Source organism: Tamandua tetradactyla, chromosome 2 (assembly GCF_023851605.1).
Source record: "Tamandua tetradactyla isolate mTamTet1 chromosome 2, mTamTet1.pri, whole genome shotgun sequence".
In the NCBI taxonomy this organism is placed as follows: domain Eukaryota; kingdom Metazoa; phylum Chordata; class Mammalia; order Pilosa; family Myrmecophagidae; genus Tamandua; species Tamandua tetradactyla.
In genome coordinates, this window is record NC_135328.1 from 219,818,302 (window position 1) to 219,839,079 (window position 20,778).

Sequence of the window (20,778 nt, forward strand, 5' to 3'; positions counted from 1 at the left end):
TCTTACTCATCTGTCCATACACTGGATAAAGGGAGTGTCGGTCATAAGGTTTTCACAATCACATGGCCACACCATAAAAGCTATAACTATACAATCATCTTCATGAATTAAGGCTATCGAATTACAGTTTCAGGTATTTCCTTCTAGCTATTCCAAAACACTAAAAATTTAAAGGGCATATCTATATAATGTGTAAGAATAACCTCCAGGATAATCGCTCATCTCTGTTTTTAATCTCTCAGCCACTGAAACTTTATTTCATTTCTCTTCCCCCTTTTGGTCAAGAAGCCTTTCTTGATCCCACAATGCCAGGGCCAGGACTCATGTCCCATATGACCAGGGAAACGTATACACATATGGGGGAAGGGCAGTGAGTTCACCTGCCAAGTTGGCTTAGAGAGAAACCACATCTGAGCAACAAAAGAGGTTCTCTGGGCATAATTATATATTATAATATGACTCTTAGGCATAATCATAAGCAGACTTAACTTCTCCATGGAGGAATAAGTTTCACAGGGGCGAGCCCCAAGATTGAGGCTTGTCCTCTAAAATTGGTGGTTCTCAATGCTTGCGAGAATATCAGGAATTCCCCAGGTGGGGAAGTTTACTATTTCTAAATTTTCCCCAATCCTCCTAGAGAACTTTGCTAATTGCTTTTTATTTTCTGCCCAGATTATTCTGAGATGTATCGGGGGTTCCCCAAGGATATTGATTCTCCAGTGTAAGCTTCATAAGGACAGGGTCTTTGTTTGCTGCTCTATCCTCAGTCCCCAAAAGCATGCTTGACACTTAGTAGATATCCAATAAGTATTTGTTGAATCAATAATGTATTCCCCTAAGCAGAATGTCCCTACTTCCTGTCTCCTATCCTGGCTGAGGGTCTACTGCCTTCCTGCGACCTGAGTCCCCTTGCCTGGGCTAGCTTTTGGATAATTCTAGTACCTGGACTGATGAAAAAGACATCAGCAGGGTCTTAATTGAAAGCAAGGGAATCACAGTGGAAAGAAGCTCTTGCCAAATAAGCACGGTCAGGAGCCTGCCCACATATTTTAATAAGCATCTAGGAGGTGAAATATAACAGCCAGTTCTTTCTTTAGAGCTGAGATATTTAAACGAACCTTGAAAAATTGTATTACATCTTGGAAACCTTTGAGGTCTTTGCTTCATTAATCTTGTTAAAACACTGACATGGAAAGAGTTCTGAGACAGCAGACGGGACCCGTGGTTCAGAGGCTTCCCAGCTAAATGAGGACGATTCTATGATTCCCTTGTGTGTTTTTTTTTTTATTTTATTAGAGAATTTGTGGGTCTGCAGAACAACCATGCATAAAATACAGGATTCCCATTATTAATACCTTGCACTGGTACAGTACATTTCTTACAATTCATGAAAGCACATATTTATAATGGTACTATTAACGATAGTCCATGGTTTAACTTAGGGTTTTGTGTTGGGCAGTTCCCAGGATTAAACTTTTTTTTATTCTAGTACCATATATATAACCTAACATTTCCCCCTTTTAACCACATTCAGATATATATTCCACGCTGTAAATTATGTTCACGATGTTGTGTTACCCTCCCTACCATTCATTACCAAAACATTTCCATCAATCCGAACAGAAACGCTGTACATTCTAAACCCTAATTCCCTATTCTCTACCCCACCTTATCCCCTAGAAACATATATGCTAGTTTCTGACTTTACAAACTTGCTTATTCTAATTATTTCGTATCAGTGAGATCATACAATATTTGTCCTCTGCGTCTGGCTTATTTCACGCAACATGCTATCTTCAGAGCCCCTTGAGTTTTGTGTCCTGGAAGAGCAGAGGAACAGCCCCTGTGAAATAAGGAGCCAGCAGTTGGAGCTGAAAGAGCTTCTACTCCTAAAAGTCCTGTGGTGTTAGTGGTGCTGACTTTTCTACCATTTTTCTTATCATTTCCCAAAGTTAGATAATGTTTGCATAGCCCAGGGTGGCCATTGAAACAAGTGTTTTAAAATATTGAGCTACATCATACAATTTAAAAATGATTTTTTCTCAGTTGTTGACTTGTGCAGTGGAAAGGTTAATCTCTTCCTTGGCCTTGAGGGCTAGCAGGTGCTGGGATGGGAAAGTTGACTTCTGATAGGATGGACCACACATCAGTCATTTTGCGCTGGGTACTGCTGCACTTTTGCTTTTTGTTCCAGTCCTCAGGGCTACTTGGGAGACAACTGCTGCCCCTGGTTTCTTGAATGACAGACAAATGAAAGCACTCACCATTGGGCCATGCCTTGTTTAGTTTCAGGGACCCTGAGCAAAGATTTTGAGGTCCCTGGTGGTTGTTCTCTTTGTTATATTGCATACCTGATTCTTTGAAGAGCGACACAGGTTATCTAAGTGGACAGTGCTCTTCCAAGCTGTAACCCTGGACCCTGTTGGAAAGCATAAGTAACCCATGGTATGTTCCTTCCCATTTGGAACATTCCCTTGCTGATCTCCTTGAAGGTCAGGTCCCTGATGGGAATGCCACTGCTGTCTGTGTTTCTTCAGAAGCTTGGAGGACTTTAAGTTTACTTTCAGTCATTTGCTATAAGAAGCAACAGAAAATTGATTTTTCCATAACATAGAATTATAATATAGACTAAGCTTAACACCACATATCCCTCCTGATTTCCCCCAGTTGAGGATCAGTGCAATTCCCTTAACTATTTCCTCTCCAAATCAGGTCCCCTTTTATACTTTCTAAGCTTCACTGTACTTCTGTGTCATAGGACTGACCCACACCCCTCACCTGGTTACATGGCAGCTTGTGTGTTTGCTCTGCCCCTCACCACATGTTGTGTGGTCCATGATGGATGAGACCTTGCAACATGTGCACTCTGGAACGCTGTGCCTGGGGCACACAACATACACAGGCATGATGGTGTACAGGGCCTGTGCCTGTCCTTCCCCCTGTTCTATCCTCACTGCCCTCCAGAGTGCTTGGTACATAGCAGATGCCCAATACATACTGGCTGAATGCCTTGATGGGTGCAAAAATGGCAATGAGGGTGAGGCTCGGCTTTGCAGCCAGGCATCTGCAGCATTTTGAATGGAAGCAATTAATGGCAACTAACACATATGGTTTATACAAGGCTTTCTGTACTCATGCACTATTTCATCATGTGATGAGACTGATGGTGCTGTGGTCATGATGACGATGAATATGATGGTGATGATGATGACGATGGTGACGATGGTGATGATGGTGATGATGGTGCTGGTGGTCATGATGATGATGGTGATGATGATGAAGATGATGACGATGGTGATGATGATGATAACGATGATGGTGATGGTGATGATGGTGCTGGTGGTCATGATGACGATGGTGATGATGGTGATGACAATGAAGATGATGATGGTGATGGTCATGGTGACAGTGGTGAAGATGGTGATGGTGATGATGGTGATGGTGATGGTGACAGTGGTGATGATGGTGATGACGATGAAGATGATGATGGTGATGGTCATGGTGACAGTGGTGAAGATGGTGATGGTGATGATGGTGATGGTGACAATGATGGTTTTGATGGTGATGATGGTGATAGTGGTGGTGAAGATGTTGATGATAAAAACATCAATGATATCCAGCATTTAATGAGAGATGGCTCTGTGTTGGGGCCTGAACTGATTGTTTTATGGGGATCCTGTCATTCAATCCATGAGATTGCCCTACCTTCACCAAGGCACTTCTTATTCAACATTTAGTGAGCATTTCCGCTGGGGCAGGCGTTTGTGTTCCAGTGGTGTCCTCCTAGAGACAACAGCTTCGTTTATAAAGCTGAGAGTCCATGGGAAGCAGTTTTTGTTAAACTTTCCCTTTCCTCACCCTTTTGTTCTCTCTCTCATTCACATCATGGCCATTTTCCTTCTCAACATGCTGCCTCCTCATAAATTTAGTAAACCTCAAATTACATTTCTGTTATATGACCATTCATTTTATTACCTGATGATAAAGAAAAGGTCAAAGTCAGTAATCCCAGATTTCAGAAGCATTTAATCATCACTGATAAATAGAAACTCTTTCTCTGAAAAGACAGAATAATAACATTAAAATTTTTAAAAAAATTGTTGTCAGAATATTTTTAAGAGGACTGTGACCTTTCAATTTGACCTGCTCTTTGGTGAAAAAAATCAAATGACATAATTATGTCTTTGTTGAACTTTAGTGGCTCTGAGCCTTAATGTGTGAGACTTGGCTTAACATAAAGAAAAACTTCATAATGATTGTGTTCCAAAAGTGGAGCAAATATCCCAGGAAGGTGGTGCGTCCCTCCTACAGAAGGTGGAGGTAAAATTAAATTCTTACATAACAAAAGACAAGTTTTCTGAAATTATTGTGAAGATATGGAAACAGTGAGAGGACATGGGGCTGAAGGAAATTCTAAATGACTACTAGGGTTTATTCTAGCCCTAAATTTCAGGGAACTCACCCATTAATCAACTCACTAATTCTTTCATTTACTCAATAATGACTTTCTGAGAACATTCTGTGTGTCAGACATAGAGTTAGGTGATGACCGGTCAATGATGAGCAAAAAGACCTGCAATCTGCTCTTAAGAAGCTTCTGGAATCCTAAATTCCATGATTGGAGTGGTAAGGGGGAGCTATGGGGCTGCAGAGAAGGTACAGCCTCTAGCCTTGTCTAGGGGTTGAAGTTATAGTAACTGTGACTGATACTTTGGGTACTTCTGAGCTTACTCTGTCCCACGTGCTGGCATCTGTAGATAGAGTCAAAGAGGACACCCTAGAAATGGCTACTGGAGCCCAGATGCCTTAAGCCCCATCAGGGAGAGTGAGACTGTGGTGTTGTCCTCAAATGGCCACCCAGAGCTCACCCATGGAGCCCCTATGAATTGTTTTAAATGTATTTTTAAACTACATGAATGTTTCTTCCCCTGCTCTCACCCTGGAGATCAGGATTCATTTCTGACTATTTTTGCTGTGTGTATTTTAAACATGGGGCTCTCTCTGGCAGCTGTCTAAGCCTTGGTGGCTACTCTAAGAGTCACCTCTCTTTACCTTGCTCAGCTGGAATCTTAGGGGACAGTTGAAGCCTAGGAAGTTTCAGTTTCTTTGTTTCCCTTTGGAACCAGGAGCTGTTGTTGCTGTGAGCATGGTTGGCCTTGGGGATCTGAGAATCATCAACTAGTCTAGGAGCCACAGGGAGAAGGTGTGAAGTCCACTCTCAAATGGGCTGTTTGAAGCCTTGCTGGTAGTGGAACATGAGTCATCATCTGAGGGGTCGAGAAGGAGATACAAGGAACAGAGGACCATCTCTAGGCTTGGGGGCAAGGAGCCCTGGGCTGCTGATGTAAAGGCTATGTCATGTTGAAGTCAGGGGTAAAGACCCAGGGGTGATGCTTTGGATTGAACCCCCAGAGTATCTGTGAAGGAAGCAGAGGATGAAATTCCCTAAGAATTCCTGATTGGAGATGGAGGAGATGGGAGGGTGGGGATGCTTCCAATCACTTCATGTCAGTTGTGGAGGATGAATAAGAAAGCAGCCCCAGCTGTCTGCAATGCTGCTCCCTCCTCTGTCCCTGCCCTAATTCTTCCTGGGCACTCCTCAAAAGCCTAGAGTCCCCAAAAGGGGTGCATTGTTTGATGGTCATTGTAATCTTCTGTACCTGAGAGTTGACCCTAGGGATGCACCCCCAGCCATGACCTAATCTTTTATCACTGGAGGGTAAGTGGACTGGGGATATGGAACATAGGGGAGGGGTGGAGGGAAGCAGGTGGACCTTGGGAGGACATGGCAGGTGCTCTGAGGTTGGAGGGTCCAGTGCAGGTTGGGAGGAAAAATGGCTCATAGGTTCCACCACCTTCACTTCATATCAGTCTTGGAAGGAAACCTGATCAGTCATTCCCAGTGTTATCCTCAGAATCACTACTGTCCAAGGCTATTGAAGGGTTGGGGAATTCATGTACATAGAGAATCACTCAGTTAACAAACATGTAAATGGGTGCCTACTATGTGGCACACAGCCCGAGAGTGCTGGTGGCACAGCGGTCAACAGGCAGGCAGGCTGGACCTTGTGCAGTCCAAGTCAACAGATGCACAAACACAGCCAAGTGTGGCATAGAATTCCTTTGAGATGATGGAACTGTTCTGGATCCAGACTGTGCTAGGGGCTACCAGAGTCAATATGTGCGATCACGTGTGCTGGAGGCTACCGGAGTCAATACGTGTGATCATGTTGCATAGAATTATACATGTGCACACATTCGCACATGCATATAGACATGTACACACATGGGTATGCACATACATGTTAATGTATGAACACACAGCGCACACACAAACATGTGTGTGCATGCATGTGCACACAGTACATATACACATACGTATTCGTGCACATGTACATGGACACATATACCCACAGCACACACACACACACACACACACACATGGAAAACGTAAACACTGGGGAAGCTGGGTTAACCAGGGGCTCCCCATATTATTTTTGCAAATTTCTGTTAGTCTGTAATTACTTCAAATATAAATATCATTTTATAATTTAATGTTTAGTGAAATTTTAATAATTAAGTGGGACTAATAATAAAGTGGGATTAAATTTAATATAAGAAATTAATATAAATACTTAAAAACAGAAATAAAAATACTTGCAGCTGGTTTAAATATGTAAATCACTTACTAGTACAGTTTTTGGAGTGTTTCATCCTTATTTATAAAAAAAATAAATACCCAAGAACACAGAAAGAAAGCAAAGTGATGACAACTTTCCAAATACATGGAGGAAGCAAAGGGATGGCAGCTTTGAGCAGGTGCCGCAGTAAACCCTGGGGCTGAGAGGGAGCCACTTTCCACCAGCGGTTAGGGCGAGGCATGCGTGATCTGTCCCATGCCCACCTCCAACGCCAACTCTTTATTCATATTCCTATCCTGTAGATTGCATTGTGGTGGATTGAATTACGTACCCCAAGAAAAGGCATATTCTGAATCTCAAACCAATTCGCATGGGTGTGAAAACATTTTCAAGTGGAACCTTTTGAAGAAGTCATTTTTCTTCAAAAATGGTATCGCCTGCTGAGTCATGGTGGGTCTTAATCCACACTATTGGAACCCAAAAGTCAGGGAAGTCCACAGCAGGGGCCAGAAGCTGGAAGTGGGCAGAAACCGGAAGAGCAGACGCAGGGAGAGAGGTCTTTGCGTGATGGAGGCAAAGATGTAAGCCAGGGACCCCAGTGATTGTGGCGAGCCAGCACCAGAATGCTAGAGACCGGGGAAACAGCATCGTCTCCTCTTGAGTTTGGACTTCTAGCTTCTGAAACCACTAGACTATAAATTCTCATGGTTTAAGTCTAACCATCGTGTGATATTTGTCATAGCAGTCTGACCAACTGAGCATGCATCTGCATACACCTATGGTCCTTCCAGTTCTAAATTTAAATTTGAGGGCACCCCACCTGCCTCCACCTTTGAAGTGCTTAGACAAAGTCTGAACTCCCCTCATGAGCATGGAGTGGCGCCTGCAGGCAGAGTCTGAGCAAGCACAGCTTCATGTCCCAAGGGCTAGTCCCACTGCACCCACTCGAAGGGGTGGGAAGGACACTGGCTGCACCCTCCCTGGCCTCCACGTTTCCTTGGCTCTCTCTCAGCCCTGTCCAGAGCTTTAAATAGGAGCCATAAGGGACACATAAAGAGCACTTTGGGTAGCCGTTTAAAGAAAAGTGATGAAACCATCTATAAACCAGCAAATTATACAGGGAAGGTGTTTTATGTCTTGTTTTCTTTACAGCCATTCTGAAAGGGAATATAAAAGTCACTGGGAAGTCCCAGTCTCTGCCACCTCCGGGCCCAATTTCAGATTCCACTGCATGGCTCATTTGTTATCAGAGGCCCCTGCTCTGTGCCAGCACGGTCAGGGACAAACCGGGGCGGCCTTTTAGGATTCCATTATCAAGAGAAAGTAAATATTTTCTCTGTGTTGTGAGGAGGAAAATTTCTTGGCATTTGAGTGGGAGGTGTGAGGGCTGTAAGGCATGGAAAATCTCAGAAAGCAAAAGCCACTTTTTTAATCCTAAGGCTCGGTCCTTATCTGCGACCTCCAAATATTTCCTTGCTGGTGCCACATCTTTCACTCTCACCATCCATGGATGGAGATGGTGATTGGCAGCTGCCCTTAGTGTCACTCCAGCTGTCCCCATGGAGGAAGAGTCCAGAACAATGAAGAATCATTCTTTCCAGGTAACTGATCAGTGCTGAGAGTTTGAAGATGTAGGTAATAATTTAGGGTCCACCATGAGCTGGCCTTGGACCCTTGGGTATCACTTATAACCTCTTGCCTTAGTATTAACATCAGTAAAATGGGTGAGTAAACTATGTTCCCTGATTTAGTTCATTTGGAAGAAAAATTGAACTTAACAGAAAAAGAACACACCAGTGTTTTGTTTTTAGGCATGTTCTCATCTCTAAATCTTAGCCAATTACAATGTCGAACGGAGGCTGCAGGTTTAATTATAGACAGCATTTGGCAATCTGAGGAATCACAGAGAAAGGGAGAGGTCCCAGAAAAACAGGAGATTAGAAAATGCTCATGTTTAAAAGTGGGGAGAAAGAAAGATTCTAGAAACCACTGAGTAGAAAGATTGAGTTGGGATATCGGCCTAACTATTCTGTACTGGTCACACATATCTGTGACCCCTTCCATGTTTCATAACATGTCTATGAAGTCAGGCATATATATGTTCTTAAAACTAATATTATATGTTTAAATATAAAGGACATATTAAAGTGTCATTTTAAAATATAAACAGGTTCTGAAGAGGGTTGAAGCAGCAGCAATGTTTTTCTTGGAAAAGGAAAGTTGGGCAACTGGCTTCATGGCTGCCTTTGAATACTGGATGGATATTTCTGTAGATGGGAAATAAATCATTTCTCTGTTTGACCCAAGAGAGCAGAACTGACATTTTAGAGAAATAGGTTTTCATCTGATAAAAGGCAAGGGCTTCTCAAAGTCTGAGCTGTTCAAAGTTTGGTATGGGCCACCCCAGTCAAACAGAAACAGTCTTCTTCCTCGGCTTCTTTCAGTTGAGGTTGAGTCCACCTGGGACTTGTGCAGAGGGGGTCCTTGATGGGGCTGAGCTGGGGGAATGTGATCAAATGGTTTCCAAGTTAGGTTGGAAGATCCGAGTTCTTAAAAGAGTTGATACAGGAATAGCTCTTCTGTGACATTTTAAGGGCAGCTTTTTAGCATTTTTACCAACAGGAGTCCAGTCTTTGACTCCAGTTCCTGTCTCTCTGCCTGCAGGTCGTTATTGTCCTCTCTCATTTCATTGATTCTCATGTGCCAGTAAAACTTGGCAGTTACCCAGGTGGTTTCTATGGGAAGACTAAGCTCTAATCTTTGTAGATCTGCAAAGAGGAGCCACTCTCCCCCAGGAAGACTGGGTCAGGGAAGGAGAGGAGTGGTCTAAACTCAAACCATCATCAAATTCAAACTGAGATGGCTAATCCCTAGCATGTCCTATGAAGATGCCAAGTCATGGAGTAGCCTTGGGTGTTATAATCTAGAAAGCAAACCTTGATCTGAGTAACATTATGGAATACATACATATGGAAAGATTCAGAATGTTCATAAAAGAGAATAAAATGATGGGGGAACCAGGACCCATTTGCATTTAGAACAAGAAGAGTGTCTTCTTTGCCCCACTCTCTATTCTAGAGTCTGACTCATGGTTCTCCAGAACTTTTACGTACTTTCTCATCATTGCCATCTTCCAGCCCATTCTGTTCTCTGCAGGTGGCCAAATTTTCTCTCAGCTGCCTTTGCCATCTCTTTGTTCCCATTTGTTTTCCTTTTGCTTTATATCCGGGCTGTAGTACACCCATATCACACAGTCCTTGATGAAGCAGAGGAGGACAGAAAGCTCAATTAAATGAGAAAAAAAAAAGGAATTTAGAGACTACCTAGTCCAACATCCTACCTCAGACTCAAAAATCAACAAATATGTTGGTTTGTGAAACTTTCTCAGCAGGGAAGGATACTGAAAATATTTGCTGACTCCATATGTGAGTATCTCAAGGGAATACAATCTTGAAGGCTGCCATGCTGTGGCCTTGTCTGTAAGTCTGATTAAAAGGAAACTATCACCCTCAAAATTTGAGTTTAGATTAATGATTTGTAAACATGTTAAAACAATACTACCTGGTTTATCCTAGACAAAAATTTTCATTGAACCACAATATGCAAAACAGTAAAAAATGAGTTTCTTCTGACTGAGATTGGAGGCATAGGATCCATGAACCCACACCTGGTCTTGCAAGGAAGGTCCTGAAGCTAGTTTTAAGCCCACTGCTATAAATAAAGGGGAAGTGATGAATGAACTCTGTTCAGTGGTTCAGGATGCCCTGTAAGAGTTTACAGCCCAATTTATTCATTTAGCAGACATTTATTGAGCATCCACCATATGTTGGTTTTTGGTAGGCATTTGGGATACTGCAATGGATGAGGAAAACAATGTTCCAGTTTCTGTAGGGCTTAGATACCAGAGAGTGACACAGGCATTGTAAAGGAATCCAAGTGGTGAGGAACAGGGTAGAGCTGCTTTAGAAGGGGCTTTCATCATTGGCTTACATGTTTGAATAGGACAGGGTCCTTTTCTCCCAGGCTTGTTTGTTTTCAAATTAATTCAATTAAACTAAATTAAACTCCAGCACTGCCTGAAAGGAGGCCTTCAAAGGAGCCCTGTCCAAAAGATCCCAGGAAAGACCCAGGCCTCCACTCTCCTAAGGCAAATTAGGGAGCAGAGATGTCTTTTGGGAAGGATGGAGGGAACCTTTTCTTAAAATGATTGTGCTGTCAGGTACTTCTGGATGTTGGTGCATGATAACTGGGAAGTTATAGCAAATTTAGCTCATTGCTCCAGGAGCTGTAGGAGCTTACAGGGGAGGGAAACATTCTTAATATGGGTTAAGAAAGACTCCTCAGGGGAGTTATTCAGCCACAAGAGCATCTGAAAGTGAAGCTGAGAGGTAAACAAGAGACAGCCTCATCAGCCCAAGTTGAGGCTGGAATGCTGCCTTCGTTGCCCAACTTTCTTTCAGAGAAAGAAGAGCTCCAGACCTACTGTCTAGTCCTCCAAATGGAACTTAAGGCATTCTGTCTTCAGGATGAAAAGAGTACAGCAATGCATGAAAAATCACAAGAAAATGTTCATAGGATAGATACATGTGGGCCTTGTTAGATGAAATGGTTTCATTCCTACCAATTGTGCTTAAATGATACTTCTGTGAATCAAATCCCATTTTAAATGCGATGGAGGAGTTCACCATCAAACAAAACATATTCTGGGGATAATTCTTTAAACACACAGCTTTACTGACATACAATTACCTAAACATACAATTACCTAAACATTTTAAATGTACAATTTGACATAGGTATATCATATGTATATACCCATGAAACCTTCGCAACCATAAAGAAAATGAACATATCCATTACTCCAAAAGTTTCCTCATGGTCCTGTGTAATCCCTCTCTTTTGCCCCTCCCATTTACCACTCCCTCACTGTTCCAAAGCACCACTGATGTGCATGCTGTCATTATAGATTAGTTTGTTTTTTCTTAAATTTTCTATAAATGGAATCATATAGTATACACTCTTTTTGAGGATGAATCTGCCTTCTTTCATTCAGCATAACTTTTAAGATTCATTCACATTGTAGTATGTTTTAATCATCTATTCTTGCTTATTGATGAGCACTGTTATACTGTATGAATATACCATGATTTGTCTATTCATTTACATGTTGATAGAAATTTTTCTATTACAAACAAAACTATGAATATTTGTATACTATTTGTATACAGGTATTATATGAACACATTTTTCTTTTGTCTTGGGTTAATGTAAATACTTACATGAGGGATGGCTAGCTCATTTGGTAGGTGTGTGTTTTAGTTTCCAAGCTGCTAAAATACCATACAATGGGTTGGCTTAAGTAATTTATTGGCTTGCATTTTTTTAAGCCAGAAGAAATCCAAAATCGTGGCATCAGCAAGGTGATGCTTTTCCCCAGAAGACTGTGGCATTCTGGGGCTGTCTGTCAGTGATCCTTGGTTCTTGGCTTTTCTGTTACATGACAGTGCACATGGCAAGGTCTTTTTCTTTCTCTTCCCAGTTCTGTTGATTTTTAGCCTCTGGCTGCTCCCCCTGATTTCTCTCCCCATCTGACTTTCACTTGGCTTATAAAAGATTCCAGTAATCCAAATTAAAGTCCAACATGATTCATTTGGGCCCCTTCTTAACTGAAGTAACATCTTGAAGAGATCTTGTTTACAATGGATCTGTACCCACCAGAATGTGGCCCAAGACCAACATGTCCAAACTTGGAAACATAATTCAATACACCATAGTGGACTTTAACCTTTAAGACACCTCAAATTTTTTCAAAGCAGCTATACCATTTTACATTCTCATCAGCAGTGTATGAGAGTTCCAGTGCCTCCAAATCCTCAACAGCACTTACTATTTGGTCATCTTTTTAGTTTTGAATATTTTAATAAGTGTACAGTGAGATCTTATTGTGGGTTTAATTTGCATTTCCCTAATGACTAAGATGTTGACAACCTTTTCATGTGCTTATTTGCCATGTAGATGTGTTTTTGGTGAAATTTCTATTAAAATATTGTGTCACTATGTTAAAAAAATCTTTTTTTACATCTTTCCATCCCCAAACAACTTATTTTGAGAAATTCTAAATATATCTCACATTTTGAATCATCTAACCTCAGCTCAGAGCAAAAACAACACTGTCATCTTTGCTCTTCCTAGAAGCTGTTTATTCGTTCATTAAAACACTCTAACTTCTAAAAATGTTATTGTATGGACAGATCAAAAGGTCATTTAATTCAAGTAATGGTAGAATTAATTTAATACACTACATACTACAATACTGATTGAATTAAAATACCTCTTCTCAACAAATTACCATTTACAATAAAGTAGAAGTACTTCCCTTGTTAGAAAACATTTAAAGTTCTGATCCTTTAAATTATGAACTGACTGTCATGCATTTGTACTTTTATCCTATGTATTTTCCTTTACGTAAGACAGATTGGAATTTGACTAGCTCACCCAGACTGTAAACTGGCCCCCAACTCCCTTCCTGTAGCAAGAAATCACGTTTTACATGGGCAGATCGCTTCCCCACCCCTACTTCAAATAACGCTTGTGGTCACTTGAGACTACCCCAGTGGAGCTCCAGAAAAAAAAATATTGTGTCAATTTTAAAAATTGGGTGTATTTTCTTTTTACTGAACTTTGAGAGCACATTATATACTTTGGCTACATGGTATTTATCAGGTATCTGCTTTGTAATTTTTGTTTTCTCAGTCTGTGACTTCTCTCTTCATTCTTTTAACAACGCCTTTCAAGCAACAGATATTTTAATTTTGATGAAATCCAATCTATCAGTTTAATTTTGCATAGATTATTCTTTTCCTATGTTGAGGCCACAGTGGCTTTCTGCTGGAGGCTTTGTATGTTTAGGGTTTATATTTAGGACTAGGATCCCTGTTGAGTTAATTTTTATATACGGTCCAGATATGGTTCAAAGTTCATTTCTTTTTGCAAATGGATACCCAACTGTTCTAGCATCATTTGTTGAAAATATTATTCTTTCTCCATCGATCTACCTTTGAACCTTTGTAAAATGAATCATTTATTGATATATATATGTGGGTTTATTTCTGCATTCTCTAATTTGCTCCATTGGTCTATTTGTTGATCTTGATGCCAGTAGTACATTGTCTTGATTACTGTAGCTTTATGGTAAATATTGAAATCATAGCTCTTTTTCAAAATAGTTTTGATTATTGTATGTACTCTGCATGCATTTTCATGTAAATTTTAGAATTAGGTTTTCAACTTTAACAAAAAAAAAGATTTTGGTCAGTTTGAATGGCGTTACATTGCATCTGTAACTCAATTTGGGAGAAATGTCTTGACCATGTCACATCTTATGAACAATGTACTCAGTACATCTTTCCATTTATTCAGGTCTTGGCCATGTTTTATAGTTTTCAATGGACAGATATTTCACATCTTTTGCCAGATTTATCCCTAAATATTTCAATTTTGGGATGCTATTGCTAATTGGTACTGTTTCTTAATTGCAATTTCTCATTGTTTGTTGCTGATATGTAGAAATACAATTAGCTTTGCATATTGATCTTGTATTCTTCAATGTCACTAAACTCAATATTTCTTCCAACTCTTTTTGGGGGATTCCATAAGATTTTTACATGAATGATCACATTGTCTGTGAATACAGACAATTTTCAATACAGATCCAATATATTTTTCTTATCTTGTTGCATTGGCTAGAACATTTGTCTTTATAGATGCCCTTGTTTGGGATGAAAGAATTTTCTTATCTTTATATTTTTCCCATCAGTTATTATGAAGCGTTTATTTTAGATCTTGTAATCTATTGGGATGATCATATAGTTTTTGGGTTTTTTTATTTTGTTAATATGATAAGTTACATTGATTTTCAAATTTTAAACCAACCTTAAATTCCTGGGATACACTTCATTTGGTCATGACTTTTATATATATATATATTGTTGGAATAGATTTGTTAATATTTTGTTTAAAACTTTTGCATCTAGGCTCATGAGAGATATTAGTCTGTTGCTCTCTTATCTTGACATGTCTTTTTTTGGTTTTGCCTTCAGGAAAATGATGATAGAGTGATTTGGGAAGAAGTCCTTCCTGTTTTGCTTTCTAGAAGAGCTTTTGAAGAACTATGTTATGTCATCCTTAAATATTTGGCAGCATTAAAAAATAATGCCATCTGGGTCTGGAATTTCCTTTGTTGAAAGAGTTTAAAAATTCAGTTACTATAATAGATGCAGATATTTTCAGATTATCTGTTCCTTCTTGAGTGACTTTTGGTAATGTGTGTCTTTCAGGGATTTTTTTCACTTGCATTGTTAAACTTATTAGCTTGAAGTTATTAAAAAATATTCCTTTACTCTCCTTTTAATATCTGTAAATTTGTGGTAATATCACATCTCTCATTTCTGATATTAATAACTATGTTTTCTCTTTTTTATCTTACCAGTCTGGCTAGATGTTGATGAACTGTATTGGTTTTCTCCAAGACTAATTTTTGGTTTCATTGATTTTATTTACTGATATTTCCTATATCATTTATTTATACTCTGATCCAAATTGTCTCTCTGTCTGTACAGCTCTCTCCTCTCTGGTACTCTGCCCTTACATTTTTGCTGCCTTGGTCTCCCAAGACTTCCAGCTGAGCCTTCTCAGGGAGTCCACTGTGTACTGCCTGTGTCATTCCTTGAACTCTAAAGCAGTCAGTTGGGGCAATCTGATGGCTCACCTCTTTAGTTCCCAATCTCTCAGAGTTTATCGTTCATCATTGCCTGACATCCAATGTCTTAAAAAATCATTGTTTTGCATATTTTGTCCCTTTTTGTTTGTTTATTTAAGACAAGATGGTAAAGTAGTCCTTATTACTCCATCTTGGTCAGAAATGGAGGTGCTTAATATTGTTTTCTATTTATAGAACCATTTTGCATAATGTGAATAAATTTTGCATAATTTATTATTGAGGAAGTTTGGCTTTTCATGTGAGACTGCCCAGCTCCACCACTGGGGAGACTCACTGCCCAACAGGAGCAGAGAGCAATTTGCCTGCTTGAGGGGACCTCCACGGTTAGGTCCTGCTGTGAATGCTGGGCTGTGTCAGGTTCCAGGTCTTCAAAATGCAAACCAGATGGTGCACAATTTGCTCATAATTTCCCAAGCCTTCCCTTGTTTGGCCAAATGGACGCACAGTGGCCAGGGCACTGGTCATGGAGAAGTCGGGGCGTGGCTGGCGTGCTTTCTGCTCCCTTCTGCCTTATTAAAGCTATGGCTTCAGCCTGCAGTTCACGTATTCCAGGCCCCATAAACCAGACTTGATGGCACCATTATGTTAGTTTGCTGACACGTAAAGACAGCCGACCCCGGGATTAATCAGCTCCGAGTTGGGCTCTGTGGGTGCAGTGGCTGTCACGGGTAGCATTTGACAGCACATCTGCCCTGGGCATTCCACCGACAAAAGCCATTTCTGCTCCTCGGAGAGTTTTCCATCCTGCACTTAAGAATTTTTATGGGTTTGTGGTGACATTTCCATTTTAATTTGCTAATTATTATTGGTGAAATTGAGAGTCAAATCCAGATTTATGATCATTTCGCAGTCTGTTGTGCTCTATATACAGCTGTGAATCTTAACAGCCAGGAGGGTAACCTGCCCAGCACAATGTGCATTAACCCTCTCAGCCCCAGGGTGGCCTGCGCCACCAGGTACAGCCTTGCTTCTGCAGTGTGGGGCCCTGAGAGGGGCGGGTGATTTCCTGCTGCAAACACCTCCGCCCTCCCTTCTCTCCACTGTGCTGCGATGCTCTTAGAGGGTCAGACACAGATGCAGAGAGAGCCTAGTTCTTTCTCACCATCCTTGCCCCACGGGACCCACAACCCGACTTTTCTCCATCCCTTTCAGGCACTGCTGGTTGCCAGGAAGCTCGACACAAACAAGCTGTCTCTGATTCTCCCGCAGCACAACAAGATGTGGCCGGGAGGGGCGTTCCAGGGCCCTTCTATTACTAATATTGATCACAGGTCAACCAAAGTCTCTCAATTTTATCTCTGGGGCCAGATTAAGCAATTTTAGTCCAAAATTACTCCCCCCACCCCCACATTTTTACTTCTGGTTTTTACTAGTGTTTTTCATCTTTACATTTCTATATTTAAAATTCTTTGTACCACCCTCTTTCGCCCCCGCTTATAGAATGTGCTCTAACACTGGTCCATCATTGTTTAATATGCGTTATTCCCCCCAGTAAATTGAAAGTCCTCGAGGACAGGGATTGTGCTAGCTCCTCATTCTGTGTCCCCAGCCACACCTGGGGTGGGCAACTAGAAAATGCTAACGGTTGAATAATTGATAACTTGATTCCGATGATTTACATTTGAAACACAGAAACACTGGAAATAAATGATCAGCTACAGAAAAAGACTTTGATAAATTATAGTGCTGGAAGAAACAGAGCAATTATTAAAAATTAGAGATTTATGAGTCCATACTAATACAGAGGAAAGGCTTCTACTATAATGTTAGGTAAAAAGACAGGATTTAAGTACAGGTGACCTATGATTATAACTAGATGAATATACTATTATTTTCTTATTCATTTAAACTTCACCTTGTTCCAAAAGGAATTTAAGACAAGCTGTGTAAATATGGATATAGGCATACCCTACATTCAAAACATACTAGCACAAAAAATGTGTCTGAGTTCCCCATCACTGGTCGTGTGGGGATAGGTGATGCCATGGTTTTCAGAGAAGTCTTCATTGTCCACAGCAAAGAGATGCTTTTTGGAGTCCTTGGCCTCCCTTAGGGACCCTGCATATGAAGATCAGTCTTAAGACTTGTCTTTAGCCAAGACCCCCAGCTGCAAGCTCTGGACTATTGCAGTCAACAGAGGCCTTGGGTTCATATGGATATCTCTGAGAGCCTGTGCAATGTTCTGATTCATGCGTGGCTCAGTGATACCCCTGCATAAACCCCTGAGACAAAGAAGCTGAAAATGCCTGGGTACCCACTGAGTTAGGCCTGGGCTTCTGATTCTTGGCTGAGCAGGTGTGGGTCCTGTGCCCCAGTAGAGCTGAGGAGAGTGGGGACCTTGCTGCAGGGCCCTCGCATGATGCCACGATGCTCAAATGCCCACCTGTTCAGGTGGTGGGTGACGATACTCGAACGCCCACTTGATTAGCTTATGGCTGACTGCAATGGTTCAACTCATGTGGCAATTTCCTTGGGTTGTGGTGCCCCGCTGTTTGGTCAAGCACTGCCTGCTTGTTGCCATGGGGGAGTTTCAAGATGAGATTTGCATCTACAATCAGTTGGTTGTTATCTGAGACTGACCTCAACAACTGTCCTCTTCTAATCAGCTCTATGTCTTTTGAAAGCCAGAACTGAGGGTTTCAGAAATGAGAAGAATTTCTTCCCAAACTTCAGAATTGGCTTTTGCTGGAAATTCCAGCCAGCCAGCCTCCACTGGGGAATTCAGAGTAAGGACTGCAGCATCGATTTTATTGGAGTTTCCAGTTTGTGGCCTGCCTTATTGTGTTTGCATTTGTCAGGCCCCAGGGTTGTGTGAGCCAATTCCTTACAAATCTCTTCATATCTATTTATCTACCCTGTTGGTTCTTTATAATTGTCTCTATATCCTGTGGTTCTGTTTCTCTGGAGAAACCTGATGAACACAGTGACAATGCTGGAATGCCCACTGCTCAGCTTGCAGGTGGCTACTGCTTTCCAGGAGGCCACCGTCCAACCCTGCCATCGGGGAACTCGGCTCTCTGTCCAGATGTGGAAGCCTCTGTCCTGACCAAGAACCTTGGAAACTGCCAGGCAGTTTTCAGTCTGAGGATGAGAGTGAAAAGGGCCCTTCCTGAACATTCCCAGGTGATCTGATAGAGGGATTGCATATCCCAAAATTCCTTCACTCTTTTTTTTTTGCATGGGCAGGCACCAGGAATCGAACCCAGGTCTCTGGCATGGCAGGTGAGAGCTCTGCCTGCTGAGTCACTGTGGCCCGCCTGCTCCTTCATTCTCGCTGGGCTCGGACACCACTCCCTCAGCCTCACTGAGCACTCCCTGCTGTCAGCTCTTAGCATGGTCGACCTGGCAGCATCTCCTGCGAGGGAGCCAGGGAAGGAGGAAGAGGCTCTCCTCACACTGAAACCAGAACCTGGGGTGGCTTATTGGGAGGCTGCCTTGCACATGGGGTGCCGGATGTTGTGTTTTCCCTCTGATCACTCAATACTTACCTCTCAAACATGCATGGGCTTTATAAGTGCTTTGCAGTTTCTTTCCCTTGAAAGAGACCCAGATTTTATCCCACGAGGATGTTCTGTTCCTCTCTTGGTGCTGCCCTTTGTCAAGAACCTCTACAAATGGGCAGCCATGATAACTTTAAACTTACTTAGACTTCATGGGCCCTAATTGATACAGCTTCCATGGAGCTGCCAAGTGCACACTAGCTTTCAGGAGTGAGATATTCCAAGACGCGGAGTGGAAGGTGTTTTCATATAGTGTTTGCTGCCCCATGACACTGGACTTGGCAGTGGACATCTGTTTCAGGATCAGAGCTACCACAAGGGCGGTGAGGCTGCTGGGGTGCTCCTGCCCAAGGACCAGCACCTCAGCCTGGGTCCTGAGACCCACTCCCACTGCCCTGCTGGGCCATCTGGACCCATGCTACCCCCTCCCATCCCAAGGAGGGCAGGGGGCCTGAGCTGTGTGGGCACAAGGGCTGGGCTGGATGAGGCGCCACCACTAGTTGCAGCTGCCATCTCAGCGCCACTGCAGGGTGCAGCTGCGGGGAGGGCCTGGGAGCAGGAAGGCAGGACTGGAGACCAGAGCACAGGGGGTTGGTTTGGGGGAGCCTGTGCTTACAGGCAGAGAATCCAGTCTCTCTCTGTGAATGCTCTTGGGTTTGGGATTGATCCAGGAGCCAGTGCTTCCCATATCTCCGTGGCCACCTCACCGCCCAGGCCAGCACCGTCACGTGCCTGGGTCTCTGCAGCAGCTTCGGAACTTGTCCCCTCCTGCTCACGCTTGTGCTGCCGTCCATTCTCAACACGGCCGGAGGGACCCTCTGAAAACCCATCAGAACGTGTTTCACCTCCTCTGATAATCCTTGAATGGTGCCCTGGAGTGGGTCAAATAGTGTCCCCCATAATTCGTGTCTGCCTGGAATTTCAGGATGTGACCTTATTTGAAAATAGGGTCTTTGCAGATATCATTGGTTAAGATCAAATGAGCTCACAGTAGATTAGGATGGGCTGTAAATGCAGTGACTGTGTCCTTGTAAGAAGGGGAGAGGACACGCAGAGATACAGGGGAGAAGGCCACGGGGTGATGGACAGAGATGGGAGTGATACTGGAGCGAACCAAGGGTGGCCAAGGATGGCCGGGAGTCACCAGAAGCTGGAAGAGAGAATGGGGGCATCTCCCCTAGGCCTCTGGAGGGAGTATGGCCCTGCTAACACCTGGGGTGCCCTGCCGACACTTGGGGGGTTCTGCTGACACCTGGGGGCCCCTGCCAAGACCTTGTCTTAGGACTTTTGGTCTCTGAGAACTGTGAGAATAAATTTCTGTTGTTTTAAGCCGCCCAGTTTGGGGTACATCGTTATAGCAGCCACAGGATACTAATACATTCCCCAACTGATGAAGAGAAAGCCAAAGTCCTCCAATGGCCCATGGACCCCAGCCTGTCACAGCCCCTGGAGGCTCTCGGACATCCCCTCATGCCTGCCTCCTGCGTCTTGCTGCCTCTCACCATCCAGGCACCTTCATGCCCCAGGGCCTTTGCACCAGCAGGCCCTCTGCCTGCAGTCTCTGTTATCTGGATGTCCATGTCACCCCATCTTACCCTCCTTCAAGTCTTTGCCCAGAGGTGTCGTCTCAGGGGGGCGTGCTCGGACCACCTTGTCGAGAAGCCCCCTCCCGTGGCTAAGCACCACCGAGCCCCTCACCATGACTGCCTTTGCCCCAGGCACCCGGCTCAGTGTGCATTTGGCTGTCCGCCCCTCCCCCATTGGACTGTGAGTGCCTGTGGAGGGCCCCTGTGGAGGGCTTGCCACCCATGTGCTGGCCCCTGAGGGCTCGATGGGGTCTGCTGAGTGGAGGAAGGAG